The 21,208-nt window shown below is 41.9% G+C and overlaps 1 protein-coding gene across 2 annotated transcripts in view; it reads right to left on the reverse strand.

Annotated features, from left to right (window-relative positions):
* Positions 1–21,208, reverse strand: part of JARID2 (jumonji and AT-rich interaction domain containing 2) — a 227,433-nt gene that overhangs the window by 64,022 nt on the left and 142,203 nt on the right. The window lies entirely within an intron of this gene.

The raw sequence follows: 21,208 nt of genomic DNA on the forward strand, positions 1-21,208 counted from the left end.
TGAGGAAAAATGTGAAAAAAAATAGAAAAAAAAAAAAAATTCCTTTTTGGAAAAAAAAAAAAAAAAAAAAAAAAAAGAGAGAGAGTGCCCCATACGAATCCATCTCCCACCAGTAACATATCCCTACCTGGGTCAATTGCAAAGGCAATATTTTATTTGCTTTAGCCTTTGGTATCTTCTGCGACAATTTGGAAAACCAGAAAGAGAACATCTTGACTATAAAATCTGTGACTACTGTTTCATATGTTCTGATTATTTTCTTGCACATCATACAATTACAGTTTACCATTCACTTATTTGGAAACTAAGTCTGCATTTTGCACCATGAAAGTGTCTTTTTTTTTTTTTTTAAAGTGTTAGTGTTCTTTGCTTCTTGTTTTTAATTAATTTACAAATTAGGTTTATTTTAGCCCCATTAAAGTTGCGATTTATTCCAATCTGCTAGAATCTTATTTACACAGTAAAATATATTTGAATAGATAAGGTATCTATGTTAGTGCCCAGTTCTACAAAAGCAAATCAAAATCTTTAGGGAAAAATATTTTTGACAGGGAACGTATCAGGTAAAAGCCATTAGATTTTTGTCCCCTTGGCCACAGTCTAGAAGTTAGTAAGCAAGGAGGTCTGGGGGAGGGGTTAAGCAGTATTTGTGACAAAACTGCATGCATGGAGTGAATTTGTCACAATCCTGGTACCGGACTATGGACTGACACACTCTGGTAAGTTTTAGAGCACGCCTGGATATGGCTATAGGAAATGAACGGGTGCAGGTGGTTTTGGCAGTCAGGCTGCAAATTATTTCAAGCCTATCTGAAGGCTCTGATTAACTGCTAGGTGGCAATGAATATGATTTTCTTTAATACGTCTAGAACGCAAATTGGTATTAGGGAAAGCACTTTGGGGCAGGACAGATACCCGGAGGGGGTCTCGCTGGGAACCTGACTCTGCTCAGCATTTAAGAACATGCTAATTTCTCACTTAAGCAACTGGGATTCTAATTATGATCTTTATTATAGCTTCAAAAAGGAGAGAAGCTACTGAAAGAACTTAAAATCTCATTGAGAAAGGATGCAATTTTATGTCATTTTCTTCCCTAATAGCAGAGTATTTACATAATGTCAAACTGAAACACGAATCAATAACACTGAGGGAAAAGCCAGGTCTTGTCACTCCACAGCAGGCTTGACTGTTATGACTTAAGGAAAGCACAGTTATCGTTCAGTGGGGATGAAACACATAATTCGCAAACCTTTTCTTTTTCACGGCTATTAAACTTAAATAGTTGGGTAAGAAGAGGTTTGTTACTGTATTTTAAACTTCCACAATTTTGTGACTAAAATAGAAAAAAAAATCTTGTTTAAAATCCCAGCAGTGTTTGTATAAACATATATATGTGCCCTAATGACAACAGAGAATAAAAGTAGCATTAGCAATTTTCTCCCTAAACGCCACATAAAATGTCCTCACCATCCAACTCCTACCCCCCTAAACAACAAAAAACACCAGCTATTCTTACTGCTTATTTTCATCTCCTTAATGGCAAATATAGCATGATGGTTTGTGGTGGTTTTTTTTTATCATAGTCCTTATAATTCCTGAACTGGAACTAAAAGACAATTGAATGTTTATATTTCCTCATATCTATGAACAATTATCTTTCCAGAATGAAGCCATTGTATAGGTCTGCCTGTATATTCCCAAAATTACTCAGATTGCCTTGCAAAGCTCTATTCCTTCAAGCAGACAGAGGACTCCCGCACAGGATGAATGGGATTTTAATTTCAACCAACTACATTTCTATCACCAAAACCACACATGCAGCCAGAGAAAAATGCTTTGTGTTGGCTTCTGTTCTGCACAAAACGTAAGCTCTCTCGCCAAAAAACAGATTATAAAGGTTAGCAAGCAACCCTGCCTGCTGCTCTCATCTGCACAGCGATTTTTTTCCCCATCAACGTGCTTCCTCAGCTTGGCTGTTAGAAAGATACACGATCCACTCACTGCATCTCTGAAACTACCTACTTAAAACTCATGTGATCAAAGATAAGCAGCGAGGAGGACTCCACGACTACCACCACCCCAAAAAGTAAAGGTTAAGCCTGTTTCACGGTTCAAAATTAACCCTCTGCAGCAAGGATCAGCCAAGGCTGTTTGCAGCATCCCTATTATCGGTCCCTAGAGCATTGAAAGAGGATTAGGGAATAATTTGAAGTTCAGCACAGACATGAAATGAATTAGTGAATCCAAAGTACTTTTTGGTCAGGTCTGTCTCTGAAAATACACTCTCTGCTTGCTGTCCTTTCCCAGTACAAACAACTCCCCACTCGTTTTGCTTGCCTGCTTCCTGCATGGCATGTGGCCTGGCCTGGCAGCATCACCAGCTCTTCGCTACCCACCACGCTTCTGCGGAGCCCTGTATTTCCATGAGGACAGTGAAAATGCCAGCCCTTCCCTCCACCAAGTTTCAGGCTACAACTGTGAACTTTTGCAGCTTCCTGGGGAGGCTCTGAAGACTTCTTGCTGTATGGTCAGATGTGTCTTGAGATGCTTCTCCTCTCACACCTCTGTTGATATTTGCTGTACTTCCTCTGCTTGGCTTGAACTCACCAGTCCCACTAAAACAGGCCCGGTCCTTATGAAATACCCATTTTTTTTATTAAAACCCTGAGTAGTTACAGATGTAAGCATCACTAATTCTATTTATGAACACTAGTAAATGAAGGCACCCTTTTGTAACTGTAGCATCCTTTAGGTTTCTGCAACAACAACTGTTCTTTGCATGGACAGGCATGTGCTCCACAGGCTTCTACTTCCAATGCCTGAGGCTGCACAGAGTGAGCCACGAGCAAGAAAGAAGCTACTCCGTAGCTACAACACACTAGGACAAGACACCAAAGTTCAGAAAGAAAAGCCAAGCTTTTAAGCAGCCTTTGCTCCAGATTTGTGTCAAGATGACCAGTTTCAAAGGTGGGCCAGCAAAGGAAAAATATATACATTTCAAAACATGGGCAATAACTTAAAACTGTTTCCTTGTAAAGGAGTGTATGCATCTTAATAACCTCTTACGTCCCCATGAAAATCTCTAAAAGCATAAAACCAATTATTTCGGGTACGGTTTCACATTACACTTAATCCAATATAAGTGTGAAGCTGCTGCCAAAAAAGGAGGTTACATCAGATCAAGCGTAGCAGCCCGTTGTACTCGCTTACGCACCACTTCTGAGTAAGGCAGAACAGGTAAGGAAGTGATAAAAGTGTTCAGAAAGACATTTTGTGTGTAATGAACACGTAACACCATCAGCGTGGCTTTGCTCTTTGCTTGCTACTGCAACGATTTCTGCTGGAATGACCTATTTAGCACACATTTGGCAACAGAAGGCAAATTGGCACGAGTGGCAAAAAGAACAACAAAAATCCTATTTGCATCCTCAAAATAAACTGCCTGCTCCATCCTCATTGAGAGGGTATACGCTACCTAAGACTTGCAAATGCACAAACAGAAAAAACTTTGCAAGAAGGAAGAGGGAAGAATTCAAAAAAATACATCTAAACATCACGCAAACACCCAAAAGCAACCAGAAATATCCAGACTATTTAAAAATAGTATATAATTCCCCTTCTCTCAACAGAATGTTATTTTCCTTCTACTGCTTTTGAGAGACTTTAAACACCTACCTACCACATGAAATCCAAAAAAGCCTCAGCCTAAGACTCACCTCCTTTTGGTACGCTTCTCTTCTACTGAACTGATTGTTTAGGTCCAAGACAGCTAATTACAGCCAGAGACTAAAACTCCACTACAAAAATATCCCAAGTATACAAATTCAGACTAGGCTGGAAAACACTTCCTTCCAATGCAAAATATACTTTTTGAAGCTTTTCTAAACTGGAATTTATTTTTAGTTGAATATTTCAAGCAAATTGCATTCTGTAAAATTGAAACACTACAGTTTATGTTAGCTAAAAATACTTCAGAAATGCCTTTTGAAATAGAATATCCTAGCACCATTCCTTCAGCTTGTAGAAAAGGACACGTTTAGGAAGAAAACACCTACTACACAAAGGTGGTCTTTTCTTTGCAAAGCAAAGCTCAGGCCGGTAATACCAGTCTGTGTTAAATTTAGTAAATGTTACTACTCTAGATAACAGTGCATGCTGTGTTAGCTACAAACCAAGTATTAAATTATCAGTATGCGAGATTCAGTTGTACATTGGTACAAAAATCTGACTGTTTTCAGTTTATTACTCCATAACTCCTAAGTGAAAGTAAAGCATAAGTACTATAAAACATACACAAGGAACAATATGCACAATTGAATTGATAATATATATGTATTCATACTAATCTTTTTATAATAAATTCCTGGGTTGAGAGGATGTTCTCATACCTAAGCATCTCAACTTGGAAGAGATTTGCAAAACAAACTATCTTTATCAAACAGTCTTCAATCTCCAGCAATCTGCAGGTTTGTTATATACTACAATATTTGCTTGCTGTTTGGTCTCACAACCTTTTTATTTCTCCTTCAACTTCACTTTTGCTTTGTTGTTTCCTGCTTTTCTGTTGCCTGTTTGTCCTTTTTTATAACTGTACCGCTAGAGTTAGATTTCCAAACTCCATAGGAAACAGCAGCTTAAGTAGCTGCTTTAGTGTCACCATTTCGTGATTAATGCTAATTTCTTTTTTCAATACAGTGTGTTTTTCCACTTTCTGAGCTGCTAGCAACAAGCCTGCAAGCTAAAGTGAAGGAATCTACGTGTCTGTCTTTTTAAGATCAGCATTGGTATTTGGTTACTTTGCTTTTGTCACTTCTCCTTCTGAAAAACTGCAATGTAAGTATTTGCAGATAGTTACTTTTATCACATTAAAAGCGCTACTATTAACTGGGGGCAATGAGCTGGTACTGGTTTTCACCAAACACTGCACAGATAGTTAGGAATAAAGACCCACTTACTGCCTGATCTAAGGCTAGCTGTTGAGGAGCCATCCTCTATCACAACACATCTTTAAACAGGGAGAGTTTGGGGTTCTTCTTGTTGCCAGTGAGGCTTTGCAGTTCCCAGATCTCTTTCAATATCACACCTCTCATCTCAATCTGGGCAGCAGAACACCGTGTATTTACTTTTTTCCACTCAGGGGTTTGTTCTCGCACAGATAAAGCTGAACTAAGTTCTGTGGGACCCTTCCCATATTGCTGCCTCAGCCTGACCATCCTATACAGCCACACATGGTCATAAGTGGGCCTTACAACTCTCCTTCCATCAGCTGGTAGCACCCATCACATGGAGGGCTCTGGCACAGACAGCACTCCACCTCACCAATTCTCGCCTTTGCACTGACCAATCTGTGCCATTATCATCATAGTGTCCCCCTTGCCATCTACCTGGGTTAGTTATTTCCTTACTATGACACTTGGCACAACAGTTATCTCAGAGTTTTACTTCTCCCCACCCTGATCTGGATCAGGTTCAAAGCACAACATCTTTTGTTCCCCTCAGAGCTGATACACAATTTAGACATTTGATTTCATAGCACCGGCCAACATGACACTCGGTCCAGCACACAGCACGCCTCTATGCAAATATTTCTCTGTGTGTGCAGCTTCCTTTATTTAGGTAAACGTGTCTGAAAGTGATAGGCTGTAGATATGTTCTGCCCCCAATAAAAAAAAAAAAAAAAAAAAAAAAAAAATTAAGCTCGAAAAACATGAAATTTGGGGTGATATAACACAGAGCCCCAGTCTATAGGTGACAGTCAGAGGGGGTAAGTGTCACCTCTGTGATGGTCCTTTCTTATTCTAATAATCACATAAATGTGACTTCTGAACATCTGGAATGCTTCCGACTTTGATTTTTTACAACAAACTACTTAAAAAAAATATAACTCTATACCACAACTATGTGCAATCAGCCAGATAAACCACAAAATCTCCCCCAAAATATGAAGGAAATAAACGAATTAATTAATTATGTAACATGGAATACTTTCTGCAATTAACTAATTTAACCAAGTGAAAGAACATGCTGTTTATGAAAATAACCTTCCATAAATTATTTCTGGGAATGTAACCACTGTTGATGTCATTGTTTACAAGATCAATAAAACCTCCCACAATTATTTGGCTCTGCAAATATACCAGGGGCATTTACAACTACTACTACACAGAGACAGCAGCACAACCCCGCAGGTTCCTGCAGTGAGGGTCCCACCACCTCTGCACCCCATCACGGTGTCCCAGTTCTTGGGTTGACTGGGTTTCACGAAATTACCAACTCTCAAAACCACAAAAAAAAAAAAAAAAAAAAAGTAATTTAGGCTGTAATAGCCAGGTGTCTGCTGCAGATCAGATGACTATCAAGTGTGTAATTTCCAGCTCAAACAAAATCAACCATGTGACAGGCACTTCTAGGCAAGCCCAAGGTGAGCATGCAAAACTTGGTGCTGGAGGTATCGTTCTTCACAGGACAACTGGGAAATCCTTATCACCTATTGCATGTGCCAGCAGGAAGCATAGCTAAGCTATGTTTCACCCTTTCGCTCCTGAGAACAAGCCTAAGACATTCACTCCAAATAGTAACCTTCTAGAGGATCACCAACTCATGAGAACAGGGCTCCAGAATTCAAACCAACAAGTCTACATCAACACTGTCAAAACTTTAATTTAACAAATTTTGTTTTCCCCAACTGTGAGGGCAAACACTACTTGGATAAGCAAAAAAACGGGGGGGAAAATTTGCCCTCAGAGTATAAGGAGATCTTGTTGGCTCTCCCTGGAGGACACTTGAGCACAAGTGTTAGCTCTGGCAGTACTAAGCTGCGTTTCTATCTCTATGAATTCCCATACCACTGCAACCACTGCCTCCCAAGTTAAAACGTCAGGTGAATAAATGGCATCACCATCACCAAAAGCAGAAAACAGGCATACAAAAGAGTCCTTTGAACTGTATTTCCTCTTCCACATCCCCTTAAGTTTCTGGGGTACTATTTTCTGCCTGTATCAGGGGTATCTGTTACCCATTTCAAGAACATGGTGTCTTGGTTGCTACTGCCAGCAAGTTTGCAGTTGTGAAAATTGAGATTCAATAATCATCATCCGCGTCTCCACGCCTGCTTGTACCAGGAAGGAACCAGAGAGTGAGAGACCTGGTTGCTCCCATCCATACGGACACCATCTACAGGCAACCAGTGCAAAGCTTGTGGTCACTCTAAGACATAACTCCTTCAAAATGATTTGCAAGATGATGTAATCCGAGCCATGACCCAGACCTGTATTACTAGGTAAGAGCAGTAAGATTCTTCTTATTCTTAAAGATTCTTAATCCTGTCTCGTTAGAAGAATCTGGGGTAATTTTCAGTAAATAAAACATTCCAGTAAGGTGGAATGCAACACTTTTCAGACATTATTTTTACTGATCCCTTTATTCACTGAATCTTCTTTACCTTCTGTGGTCCAAAAATTTAAAATTGGGCCTAAACTAATAACTTAATTTTAAACTAGCCTTAAATTCTCAAGTGAACAAATCAAAGTAAAATACTATGTCCATCTCCATTCAGTCCTTGATCGTTGGGCCTAACAGGGCATGTTTCCATAAATAACACTTCTTGCTCTGAAACTGAAGCTACAATGAATGGATGCACATGTTCCTTTGGTGTTTTGTTTTTGTTTTGTTTTGTTAGTGTTTGTTTTAAACAGGAAACAGTTGGCTTCTAAGAACCTTCTCTCCTGCAAACAATGGAAAGGTTCTTGGGAATGACATTTAATGAATGATAATTGAGCTAACCCCTATGCTTACTGACTACTTCAAAGTAGAGCTGGTAATGTAAACTTGTTTGATAAAACCTGCCCGAATTATCATTAATTCTGGAATCACCTTTTTGTCCTGACCACCTTTACTGATCACAAGAAGGTATTTGCATCTCCAAAACTGCCTCACTTCCTGGGCTACCAAGGCACAACTCCAATACAATTACAAAACCTCACAACAACCTTCAAGCATCTCAAAGATGGGATCCTTCCAGCCCAGCCTTCAGCAGCTGTAGAAAAGTTGATTTACAATTAAGTACCTTGATAACTACCAAATACTGAAACACTTCCACACATCCCATGTACTGGTGGCTGTGGCAAATACAGAGGGTTTATCAGCTGCTGCCCAGGGAGAAGGATCAGTGGAAACATGACCAAATGAGGATGTGGCAGCTGAATGAAGCTCCCAAGAAGCTGTTTTCCCACAGTACCTGCCCTTCTTTTCCGATCACACTACAGTAACTTCCTACAGACTGTCCATAAATCCAGGTCCAAAGGCTTATTCATCTATAAGCGTAAGATCCAGCCAATCTATTTCAGCAAGACAATGGCTCTTTTAAATCCACTTTCTCCAGGGCTGTCCCACCTGAGATTGGACAAGAATTTTTTCTCCTCCATACAGGCATGTGGTGAGCTGTACATGGCAATAGATGGCAGAAGAGATCCTTCTGAATACTAGAGACAGGTGGTGCCACCCTTCCTTTGTCCTGTAATGGTTCTTAAAAATCCCCATTTTGGAGTAGCTTCATGGGAATCTAACAGCAATGCTGCAGAGACTCCACTGTGGGTCCTACAACACTCCTCCCAAGGTCCTGGTTATTGCTGACACTTTCCCCACCACAGCATTCAATTAGGCAAGCTCAGATATGCTCACACAAGCTACAAACACACACAGGGATGCAAAAGCATCCCCACAGAGAAGGGACAAGAAGCAGGAATGTGTGGCATTAGTCCATTTTGGAGGGAGCTGTGTCCTGGATACACGTCTCTCTCCTTGTTGTTCACCACGCTATGCGTGCTGCAGATTGCTCACTACAGACAGCTTATGATGCTAGAAAAGACAGGCGAGTTGACTCTGTGGGACTAAGCTACAGCGGGAGTCACTGCCTTAGTGTGGATGAGCATTGAGTGCCATTTGACAAGCACTTATTTCAGCAGCACCAGCCAGCTTCAACAGCTTCTGACTCCTCTCCACACTCCCTCCCGTGCAGTCTGCTTGTGGAGCGCTACTTTGTGCGGTTTGCACCATGCTCTGGAGCCATTCTTCTTCTGCAGCATTACTCATCTCCATCTGCTGCCTGGTTCTCTTCACCAGGCCACCCTGCAAGCTACTAAACAAGTACATCTGAGCACAGATACCTATAGAAGCATTCGGCAAATAAATGGAGACTTGGGTTACCAGTCCCTCCATCCACAAACAGGTGCTCCCCCTCTTTTCTGGTAGTGTGACCCAAGCTTCTCACTTCTCAGTTTAAGCCAAACCCAGCCACCCATACCAGCAAGTTCTACTGGAAGCTTATCACCAAGAGTGACTTTAGGTTAGGCCTGCCATTTTATGCCATGCTGCTGCACATAGAAGAGCATCACTACGTGCCTGAACATCAAAATGCAAAATCAGGGCAGCAGGAAAAAAAAAAAAATTCAGAAATTTGTTCACATTTGCTTGCTTTTTAATAATAATACTTGCTCAGTCATCTGCTAATCATGTTCTGACAAACTCTTCTTCAAGACCACAAAAAGACCATATTTTTTCACCTTAAACCCTGTCCCATGTGCTGAAGATAAACAAAGTGAACTCCACACTAACAAACACTTTCCATACTGGAAGGAGGATGTAATTTCCAGTTCACTTGCACGGCCTCCACCTACTGGCAAAGAACTGACAAAGTCCTGCTGCCCGGACTTCGCTGCAGGTTGAAGAGTAAAGCAATCCTCCTATTTTTCTGATATTCAGTAAAGCCAGTATGGGGAAGCCCAGGGGCACAAAATGGTCTGCCCTTTCACTTCACAAGCTCTGCAACACCGTTCTTCTGTCTGTGCTGGATTACACTCTGTTATTTACTACAGGTATATCTTTTTCACAACCTTTTTTGACCCTACAAAAGGATTTCCAACCCTATGGGACAGAGCCTACAGAATGTTAAAACCTGCCCATTTTCACAAAACTTGAACATTTCCCCCCTATTTAATTACACAGGAGTCAAAACCACTTTTTGCACAACCCACTGTGCAGCTTCAATATTCTTCTAGTATCGTTTTCAGCGTTCTTAGACATCGGAGGGACATCTGCAAAACCTGTTTGCATCCCAGTTCCCAACCAGGAGACATTAAACAAAACCAGCATGGTTCAGATGACAGAGCTTCCCACTTCCTTACTCATGTGACACCCTCCGGCACTACCCGAAACCCAATTCCTGATAAATTCAGTGCTGTCCTTTGTTCCATATTCCTCTTCAAAACAGTTGCAGATTCAGGCTGAACGGTGAATGATATGTCAAATAATACCAAACATATCAGCAGCTCCCTCCCTAGTAATTTGACCAACTGCTGAAACTCAAGAGGATGCAAGATCAAAGCCGTGTGACTGAAGGAAAACTCTCTTTTCCCTTTGAGCAGCCTTTTGCAATTGTGCTTTTTTTATTTAAAAAAAAAAAAAAAAAAGTATTTTACAGATCATTTCATTCTTGTTTTCCAATCTCAGAAAAACATGCGTACCTCAACTCTTGCAATCTTTCACCTTCGCCCTAAAAGCAACTTACACTAACCAAAGAGCCAGAGATTACTTCTGGCAGAGATGTCAGAAGTAACAGTGTATGGATCATTTTAGCCATCATCTGAATGGCTGAAAAACTTCCTGTTCAATTAAGTCCTCCATTAATCCCTACCATTTGAATAAAATTTTCCATCTGCTGGCAGGAAGTGATAAAAGTCACACGGTCAGTAGGTTGTGGGCATTTTAACCTCTTGCAGAGGTTGCAGCTTGCAATTTAACCCCCCCTGAAACCAGATATCTGCACTTCCCATGGCCTTGCGAAGGCTCCTCTACCATCTGGCTATTACCAGGGACTCAAAACTCCTCTTGTAAAACCACAACATTTAGATGCACAATAGAAAAAAAATAAAGACGCAAAACATCCCATATCCTGTATCTGCTGCAGCAAAGTGATCAATTTTGCATAAAACATCCATCAATCACATTCACCATCTTGCCAACAAAGATTACTACACACAAATTGGAGAGGCGGGGGGAGGGGAAATAAAATAAACATCAGTATGTTCCATGCTGCTAAACTTGTACTATCTTTATATAATTCTGAAGATAAAAGAAACTTTAGCAGGTCCCATCTGCCCTTCTTGGTTTCTTCTCTTTTCCTACATCATTGTAATTTTTTGCATGAAGTTTCCCTTGGAAGCAAACCACAACCCTCTCCAGGCTTCCTCCCCAGGAGTCATACAGCCCATTCTTGCAAGTCAATCAGGGAGATGCAGTCAATTGTCCCAGTAACTCTGTTCATGCCTTCTTTCAGTCCATGCCACATCCTGCTACCAGTCAAACTGGCCTGAAAAGGAAAGGGGCCATTCACCCTGCACCTCTTTTTTGAGTGCTGCTAAATCCTATGAGAGGGGGCTGGCTGGACTGCCAGAGCACGCTGTCTCTCTCTTCCTCCTGAATGCCAGATAAAGTAGTTGGGAACTAATGATATGGATGGAAACTATGGTAACAGTTCCTGTGCCACCACAATCTATAGCCTTCCCCACAGACTTTCTTTCTTTACCTGCAGTAGTAAGTATTCAATACTATCCTGCTTCTTGCCCCATGTGTTACACCCCCCTGCCCCAGGAGACTCCAGTAAAAAGATAACATGCATATTGAACTCATGTTGGTACCAGGTAATCAGAGTAAAAACACACACACACACAAACTGTATGTACACAGCACAGATTTGTACGTGAAGTGACAAAAATACAGTCCCTCTGATAAGATTCTGTTCACAGAATAGTGAGATTTATCAATGCTTTGTCCTCCCTAACACCCTCCTTACTTCTTAGGTAACATACATACACCCTCTTAGGAAATGGTGGTACGTGGAGCATAAGCAGCAGGATACCTGACATTTGATGGTACAAATCAGACAATCTAAGAGCTTGCTGATGGTGGAAGGGAAAAGCCATGTTCCTTCTAGTTCTGCATCCCATTGTGGACTCGCACCAAGAAGAGATGGGAATGTACCAGCCAGCCAGAAGTAGAGCATAGGGAATGGGATCACACCTTTTTGGAGCAGCAAACCATTGCACTGCCTCACCCTTCCACCGTAAGTTTGGTTTAAACTGATCTCAGCAAGGGGTGCTGCAGAAAAAAGGTATGGTATACGCTCTTCCCTTCATCTCCAGACACATGTTCCTGCTCATGCCAGCACTAGAGCTCCTGAGACCCCGTAATCAGCTGGCTGAGGAAGTCAATCTAGCTGAAAATTAATTTATAGGTTGATTTTTTTCTTTGTCAGGTTAGGTTTCATAAGCACAGAGGCACTGGTGTTGGCACAAAAGAAGTGGCAAGAACTCACAGGAGGGAAGTACTGTGTTTTCCAGTAGCACTTTGCATTAAGATCACCCTAAGCTGACTGAGAAGCACATTAGTTACTGAACTGTAAAATTTGAAAAGAAAATGTGCCTGGCAGCAATGCCAGCGTAGTCCCCCTTTGCTGTCAAGCCTTCTGCAACACGCCTAGTCTCTATCAAGATTTTGCAGCAAGGCAGGCAAATTTGGATGGTTTGTTTTTTTTCACTACAACCTTGAGGATTTTAGGGTTTCTTTTCTTTTCTTTTTTTTTTTCTTTGAAGCAACAACAAGGTCCAATTTCCTGCATTTCTGCCCCTATGAGCAGATGACCCACCACACTTCACCATACCGTCGTAAGCAAAGCCCCAGCTTACAAATGTTTAAAATAGGAAGGAGAGGATGGCATCCCAGATGCTGTCCACACTGACAGCGACACTGCATGAAAGCTGGGCACTTGCTGATCTAGGTGTCCCATGGGTGAAGAGTTCTGCTTGGTGGTGGTCAGCATGTTGGCTTGCACTTCCTCTGGAAGTGTCCTTGAGGTATGGCTGCTCTGCCCTGGTCTGCCACTGATCAGCTGTGTGTGGCCAGCATCTCCTGCCAGTGTCCAACCTGGGGTGACACCCAATAGCAAGAGTGGAGGTAGCAAGAGTGAAGGAATGTCCCTGAGAGCAGACCACTCGTAATTTCCAGGAACATATGCTTGCAACAGCCTTAGGGTAACGTTCGGTAGACGTCTCCATTAGTTAAAACACACTCTGATACTTAATTAATTTCATACTTAGAAAGAAGACCGTCTTCAGCCATTTTAACCTGCTGGTAACCCGCCCTGTGAAGGCAGCAAGATGCCTTCCTCTTACCACCTTGCGTTACAAACTCAACCTGGCACCGAAGCACTTCCCACTGTTGATGTACCTACACGTCAGCCAGCTCTGCGCCTCTCACACCCAGTCTCAGATGTGAACTGCGACACTGAGCCTGGAATGTGATAGCCTCAGCGAGCACCTTGCTCCTTGCTGCATCCTAGCACTTTTATTTTATTTACAACCTGATCCCCCGTAACAGATTGCATACCTAAGCTTCAACTTCTTCCCAGATCTGCATTTTTCATGGAGTCTCCTTGCAAGAGGGAGGTTCCTCCTCATCACTCCAGCTGGCGGTGCCCATCTCTCAAACCCCCCTGGAGTCAGAACTGCCTCTGCCACAGCCCGTCAGTAGTATCTGCTCAGCCCTCAACCTGTGGCTCTGGGGGACAAGAGGCCCCTCAGCAAGGAAATCCCATCTCGCTAAGCGCAGTCTAAATCTGTCCACAAAGGTCCAAAACCCTGTGGTGCTTCCCGATCAACGGGAGACCTTATAGCGGCCTTTCAATACCTGAAGGGTACCTATAGAAGAGCTGGGGAGGGACTCTTTGCCAGGAGGTGTAATGATAGGACAAGAGGAAACGGTTTTAAATTGAAGAAAAAAGATTCAGATTAGATCTCAGGAAGAATTTTTTTACTATGAGGGTGATGAGACACTGGAACAGGTTGCCCAGGGAAGTTGTGGATGCCCCATCCCTGGAGGTGTTCAAGGCCAGGCTGGATGTGGCCTTGAGTAACCTGCTCTAGTGGGAGGTGTCCCTGCCCATGGCAGGGGGGTTGGAACTCAATGATCTTTGAGGTCCCTTCCAACCCTAACCATTCTGTGATTCTATGATCCCACCTTTCCTCCCCGACAGCACTGAGCCAACGCCTGGTCACTGATTTACTGGGCGTCCTCAGGCACACCGCTTTGCTTTTCTGTTCCTTTCCCAGACTGAAATTAGATGTTGACCAAAGGAGGGCAGGTAGAAAGATTAAAATCCCATGAAAAATGGTGCGTGCGTGCACCCAGGTATGTTTAAATCACATGAGGACCTGAGGCCAGTTCGCCCCATGGCCGTGCAATAGGTCGTGGCAGAGCGCTCCCACACAGGAGCGGCAAGAAATTGGCAATTACTTCAGCTGGGACCGGCGGTGAACATTTGATGAACTCTTGGCACCAGTTCATTTAGCTCTCAAAAGCCGTGCATCTGAAAGGCAATTGGTGAAAACGCCACGCGAAACCCCGCCGAAGACCGAAAGCAGCAAAATTGGAAAGAGCACTTGAGCAATAACAGAAAGCAGGCAATAAGGCCAGGAGCAATAAAGAAAGTAAAACATTGCGAGGGAGTGCAAAGAGCTGTCAGTATGCTCATGAAAGTGGAAGTTACCTGAAAATAAAATGGAAATCCCGCAAGGACCAGAGGACTGAGGAAAGAACAGCGATGCGGCCGAAAACATGCCTGATTAGAAAACTGCAGAAATCTGACAAAATACGCAACCCTTTTCATACCCAGCCAACCACTGAGCCACGGGTAAACAAATATATGGAGGATTTCATGACACCCCCTTCCCCCCGACTATTTTCTCTATTTTAAATTATATTAATTATGGGTTCAGTAGCTAGGGATACTGTTCAAAACAACAAACAAATGCAACCACAGTGGGTTGTGTAAGCGACTGCCCGTAGCACTAAAGGAAATCTTAATACCTTGAAGGTGAGAATTAAGTCAACAAAGTCAACAAATAAAATAAATGCATCTTTTATCACACCATTACCAAGGGAAGAAAATGCCAAAAGGCAGAACTAGAGATGCTTCTCCTGAGGCCTTACTGGCAACACAAGATTGCCCCAATTTAATTAAATAAGTTTTGTTAAATCAGTTCAAATCCTCATGGACTGTTATGGGTTAAGAGTAGGTTAAACCAGTGCCTTGTTGACAGATAAATCAAAAAGACAGCCTGTCCATACAGCCTCTCGCATCGGTTTAACTTCATTAATTTAAAAGCTACATTTTAGGTTAAATTAACATAAGCCATCTAGAAATCTCAGCAAAGCACCACCACTAAGACTTGAATGATTTTGGATCAGTAAATCCAAAATCACTTCTAAAGATACCCTAGATTCCAGCCCACCTAACTCCATGATGTGCTGTCTTTCTGGGATAGCTTTCTACTGCAGGAGGCAGCAGATTTTGTCATGAGTAGAAATTTAAGCTACAATTCCTTCTCTAAATATTCAAATTCTATTATTCAGAAAAGGTAGTGACTCCAACCGCGCATTTGAATGCATACAGGCAATATTAAAAACACACCAGATGGAGACATCCCTGGTCTTATACAGGGTTCAGAATCTAGGTATGAGTTTTGCCAAACGTGCTAATCTATATTTTTATGCATTCACCAAAGCTCTCCCCACCCACGAGGGACTCCTCGCAGCCAGGCAGCTTTAAAAGTGCTCCAGCTCTTCCATGCATCGCTGTTATATAAATCTGCAAGATCAGAAGTTGCGCTAGAAATAACTGGCTCACTAACAATATCCCTCTTCATAGCCATTGCGTGACCTTAGCCAGCACGGCATGACTGATCTGGTTCACAAGGCTTTAAGCTGAATAAAATTAAACTATATAGGTAAGATTTACTTCAGTCGATGTTTTATACATGCATCTACATGCACACACACATGCACATATACATATCTATAATCTGCAATAAAAAGCAAGGATTGGAGACAAAGATCAGAAATATGAATAGCTGATTTTTAGATTACTATAATAAGCTTTGCAGAAGGTATTTCATAATTTAATGAGATAATAAACCATCATAATTAACTGCATTTTACATACCTCTCCCTTTCCCTGAGGGTGAAGAAAAGCTTTAAAAACAACCAAAAAATAAAACTCAACACTCCTCCAGACTTAGCAAGGAACCCATCCTTCCAAACCTGTGAACCAGACACCATAATAACTGTAAAACATGCCTCTGAGGGAACTGAGACTTCAAGCCTGTTTCCAGCTCCAGCCCTTTAAGCAAGGTTTTCTAAATCCAAATGAAACCAATGGAGTGCCATCACCCTCCAAGTGCAGATGCAAAGCAAAGCAGCTGTTGTCGCTCATGTCTTTGCCCAGCATTAGGAGTGTCAAATTAAAGACTACTCACCTTTACTGAGCAGTTTCTTTAGAAAGATTTAGCAGCCAATTATTACATACAATCATTTCCCTGAAGAAATGAGGTTTCAAGGTGAAAACCTGCCAGGCAGGAAAAGGGGGGTAGATAATGAGCTACAATGAGCCAAGAGAAGCAGAGAAGGAGATCTGCGGTGTCAATCCCCACCACAGTGGCCATAAGGTTCCCTAGGCCATAGGGGACAAGTCAGGACAGCTCATACTCTACACCCCCCTTTTAGCAGGTAGCAGGGAACTCTCTACAAGTATTTCCTGGCGATATTTCCATGCTCCCCAATTCCATTTAGTGAAGTCATGCACAAGGCAGAGTCTTTGGATCAGCTATAGCTGACCCAGGACACCACTCTTTGTGATCTAGACGGCTGTGATGGAAAGTGAGAAGTATCAAGAGCTAGGGTTCATAATTATTTAAGTGAATCATTTGAATACTAATATAAAACAAGGTGCTACTCTCCTCTTCCTCAACTTGTCAGGCTTCTAGACAAGAAATACAAAGAAAAACTACAGCACCTTAATTTATAGAATCTTGGGGAAGAAAACCCAGGGGGCAAATCGGTCTACAAATATTGTGTAAGTAGCAGTATAAATAGGAAGATTGAATTAATCAGCTTCATAACACAGTAGGGTAACAGCAGTTACTGGAAAAATGTAGGCTAAACCGAAGTTTCCCAGTTGTAAGAGCAACTCTGTGCAGAGGCTGTGAAGCATGGAACATTCATGGCCTGGGGAAACAAGAGTCACTTCTGCATCAGGCGGTGGGATGCAGCAGAGATCAAGGGCTTTTCAGGAGAAGCAGCAAAGGTCTACAGTATGTGAAATGCAGTGCAGATGTACCATAACTGTTATCAAAGGGGACTTTAGATGGCTAAAGCAATCTTCTATCCAAAAGAAATGGCTATGGCTTTTAATACTACTTGCAAGAAAAGAACAGCTATTCCCTTATTTCCTATAGGAAATATAAATCTGCAAGAAAAAGGAAACCCCTTTAAGGTGGGGGAACTAACCCCAAAACCCTTCAAAAACTGCAAGCTTCCACAGCGGGAACCCCAGCAATCCTGCCTAACACATGGCACGGGAGGGCTCTGGGATGCCACTAGTCAGGAGCTGGCTGCTGCAGATGTCAGTAAGCAGTTTGTTTTCATCAATAACACAAGATGCCCATAGCATCACCAGTTTTGCTATGTTCATTGTTTACCAGAAAACACAACTGTCTTATCTTTTATTAGCTGGCATTTCTCAAGGTTCCCTGCCTTTATTTTTTCTCTCCCCGGTATAAATGAGCACATTTACAAATAATACAAATCATATAGGCTATGGAGAAAATGAAGCTCACACTGTGGGATGTTCAGCGTGTGAGGCTGGAAAATTTATAAAGCAACGACAAATGCATGAAGTTATGTTTCACGTGTCATTAAGTAATGCCGAATTCTACCCTTAAAATGGGCGACTGGATACCACAGCCCTCCTAAGAGAGGGGCGATGCCCCAGCAGACAGGGCGAAGCACGGCGCTGCAGTCTGTAATAACATTTTCCAGAGGAATGAGCAGAGCGCTCTCTGCGACACACGGGGAGCGCACAAACTGTCACTGTGCACTCAGCAGCATCTTCTGCAGGGACCAGGGTAGCAGAACCAAGTAACTTGTGGGTGTATTAAAGGAAGAATAAATGACGTTCAAGTAACATCCGTGTTTTGAAATGCAGGTAGTGCCTACTGTCGCTGCACCACCTAATTAAAATCCACATTGCACTTAAAGTGACACCCATCCAGGGGTAATGACTCTCACGAACGCACCTCAGCTCACACCTTTGCCTGCCTATCGAGCTGACAGAGTGCAGCTCTGCACTTTGACATCTCCTTTCTGCACCAGCTAAATGCCACAGATTTATACGTGCTGGCATAAATATAAAGGGAGGGGGAGAAAAGGGAGTCGGGGGAGAGAAACATAAAAAGCCATCTCATCTCATCTCATGCCATTGAAGAACTCCCAAGGGTTTGTCAGCTGAGGAAGTGTGCTGCTGGCATTGAGTATTGCCAGTACTCGGACCTTCTTGCTCTTGTGTTTTAGCCACCCCAGCAAAGTATCTGAAAATCTTCATAAATCCTCCCCTCTGATATTCAATCTGGAAAATAACCACTGTGACACAATGCTTTGGAGCTTTTCATTTCTATGCTCATTAAAATAATTAAGGAACTGAGACTGACATTAGTTTTTTTGTGGGGTTTTCCACATCCTCGTTAAAAGGTTCCATGGCTGACATGACTCAGAAATTTAGAGCTCATTATACAGAACCACCTAAATTAGTATTCCGTTCATGGGCTTAATAGGTATTTAAGCAATGTAAGAGACAGGTTTTGTTTTGTTCTTTTTTAATTGATAGAATAAACTGTATTCAAATGCTCAGAAAGTCTCAGTTGTCTGCAAAGAAGAGAAAGATGAACGAGCTGAGCACAAACAGTCCTAGGACCCTTTGTTGCCAATAAGGCAAATGAGACCAGTGAGTTTCCTCTTCCATCTCCAAGCACTTCGTAATTAAAGATAGCAGCTCACCTAATGTTCAGGAAACGCCGTAAACATTTGTTTTCATTAAGGCTCATATTGGGAAACGACGCAGATTCTGTTGAATGAAACCTAGCAGAAAAACAATTCAGTAGAAAAGGTTGGGATGGTCCAAAGAAACAACAGAGTAAGGAACAAACAAGGAAGAAAACAAAGCAGAGAAGTCAACAACTAATTCATGCATCCTGGACTGTCTAATGCTCACTAAAGAAGTACAGAGAGAAACACAAACAGAAAATAGATTTCTGTTTTCAAGACTAGAGGGTTTGGTGCTTTTCATACAAAATGACAGCAAACCCTCAGAGGCAGTCACCTTCGAAGAGCAAAACATTCTTCATACTACATTAAACACAAAAAACAGAGTGGAAAAGGGAAAAGAGACTCTACTACCCTTATTAGTTACTTTTGGAGGGGAAAAATCCAGGAAGGCGAGAGAAGACTTTCTTCTTCCTACTTTTTATTTGGGACCATGCATCTTTCACCAAATGCCCTTGAAGACCTGCTTTCTTTACATCTATAATATTGAAGGGGCAAGCAAGGAAGGAAATTTCTGCATAGACACTACCCTTGCACTACGACTTAATGGTAGAAAAATTCTTTTTTCTTCTGGAAGCACATTGCTAGAAATCTTCCCATAATATCCAACCTCGAAATGGTACTTGAGTAAACAGGTTATTCTATTTTGCAATAGAAAAAAGAATTGCTGAAGGTGTGCATGTCCTCCAGTCTCTGCTTAAAGAAGTTTTTGTCAGTTTGCTTTTTTCAAGTTGGGAACGTCAAGTTCTAAAAGACATGTCCCTGAGCAGTGGGAAGAGTCTTGGAAAAAAAGCACACCCAGAGGACAGGAGAGATCAGATCAAGTGGATAGTATCAGGACCTGGAAATCTGCCCAGATACTGAAATATTGTCATCTGTCCTCATGTCAAACACGACTTCAGCCCAAAGGGCCTTTAAAAACTGTTATGTGAAGATACAGTATATGAAGATTAAATCCACACTTCCTCTTAGTAGTTCTTGTTACTCTGTCTTCTAACGAATTCCCTTTTAACTTGCCTTTTTCATATTAAAAATAATGATGTGACAGAGCTGCATTTCTAACACCCTCAGAGCTCTGTCTCAAGAAAAGGATCTTCCTCTCCAAGAGCTGAGAAGAAACAAGAAACAGCAACAGGCCCATACCCTGCCTTTCTCACCCATCCCAGAAACTTCCTTCCTCTGTGGCAAGCAGACCAAATGCTTCGGCAGCAACCTGTCAGTGTTTTGTAGAAACTGGGAAATTAGCATACAGCTGCATCCCCAGACTGGCAGAGGGCTTTGAACAACATGTAAAAACCCGATAGAGAAGCAAATCAATCTGAAGCCCCGAACTGAAGACAGCATATAACACCAAAGAACGACACGCACAACAAACAGCTAAAGCAGTCAGATTTCTTGAAACTGGAGAGTTTCAGAGTAGGGGCTGGGGAACCAGTGCTCAAGAAGATGCAACTAAGAAGCTGAAAATAATGACCATAATTCAGAATAAATTTCTATATTGGGAAATTTCTAAGACTGAAGTAAGAAGAACACAATATGGTTTAGGAAACATGGGGTACTTTCGTTATCTGAGCTATTTTCATTGAATTACCTTGTAACATTGAATAAAAATGTAAAGGTGAGATGATTCTATTTTTACTATGAAAGGCACATGCTCTTTGTACTCCCATTGAATTAGTAGCCCTGCACAATAAGCTATAGCTTTAGAGGAAATGATGCAATGTAGGACTTTCAACACCAACACATACTCAGCGCAAAAGACTTTGAACAAACAGTCCTGTGGGTGAAGAAGACGTCTTTTTCTGCCACTAAAATAATCAAGTACCCAACAACTATGAGACCCAGATCGACAGCCATCCATCCAATAAACACTTAATTTCTCAGAGTTCACACTGATGAACTTCAACAGAGGCAGGAAGCCAACATGAGCCAGGTAAAAGCCTGGGGAAATACATGGCAGAGAATATGTGGCATCACTTTCTCATGGCTCGTTCTTTGGTGTAACACTCCAGCATGCACAGAATAACATAACTGAAAAGGAAAATAAACAAGACTCTCTGCTGAAGAATCTGGAAAAACAGAAGGATATTAAACAGGCCTACTCCAAGTGCAGTCAAAACCAGGGGCACTTAATTTACAGCATTCTTCAGCCTGCAAACGTCTTAGGAAAATGCCTGACCCACTGAAATCAATAATGAATAAGCACAGTCTTTCAGTGGAT

This window comes from Calidris pugnax, unplaced genomic scaffold, assembly GCF_001431845.1.
Source record: "Calidris pugnax isolate Ruff unplaced genomic scaffold, ASM143184v1 scaffold8, whole genome shotgun sequence".
Taxonomy (NCBI): domain Eukaryota; kingdom Metazoa; phylum Chordata; class Aves; order Charadriiformes; family Scolopacidae; genus Calidris; species Calidris pugnax.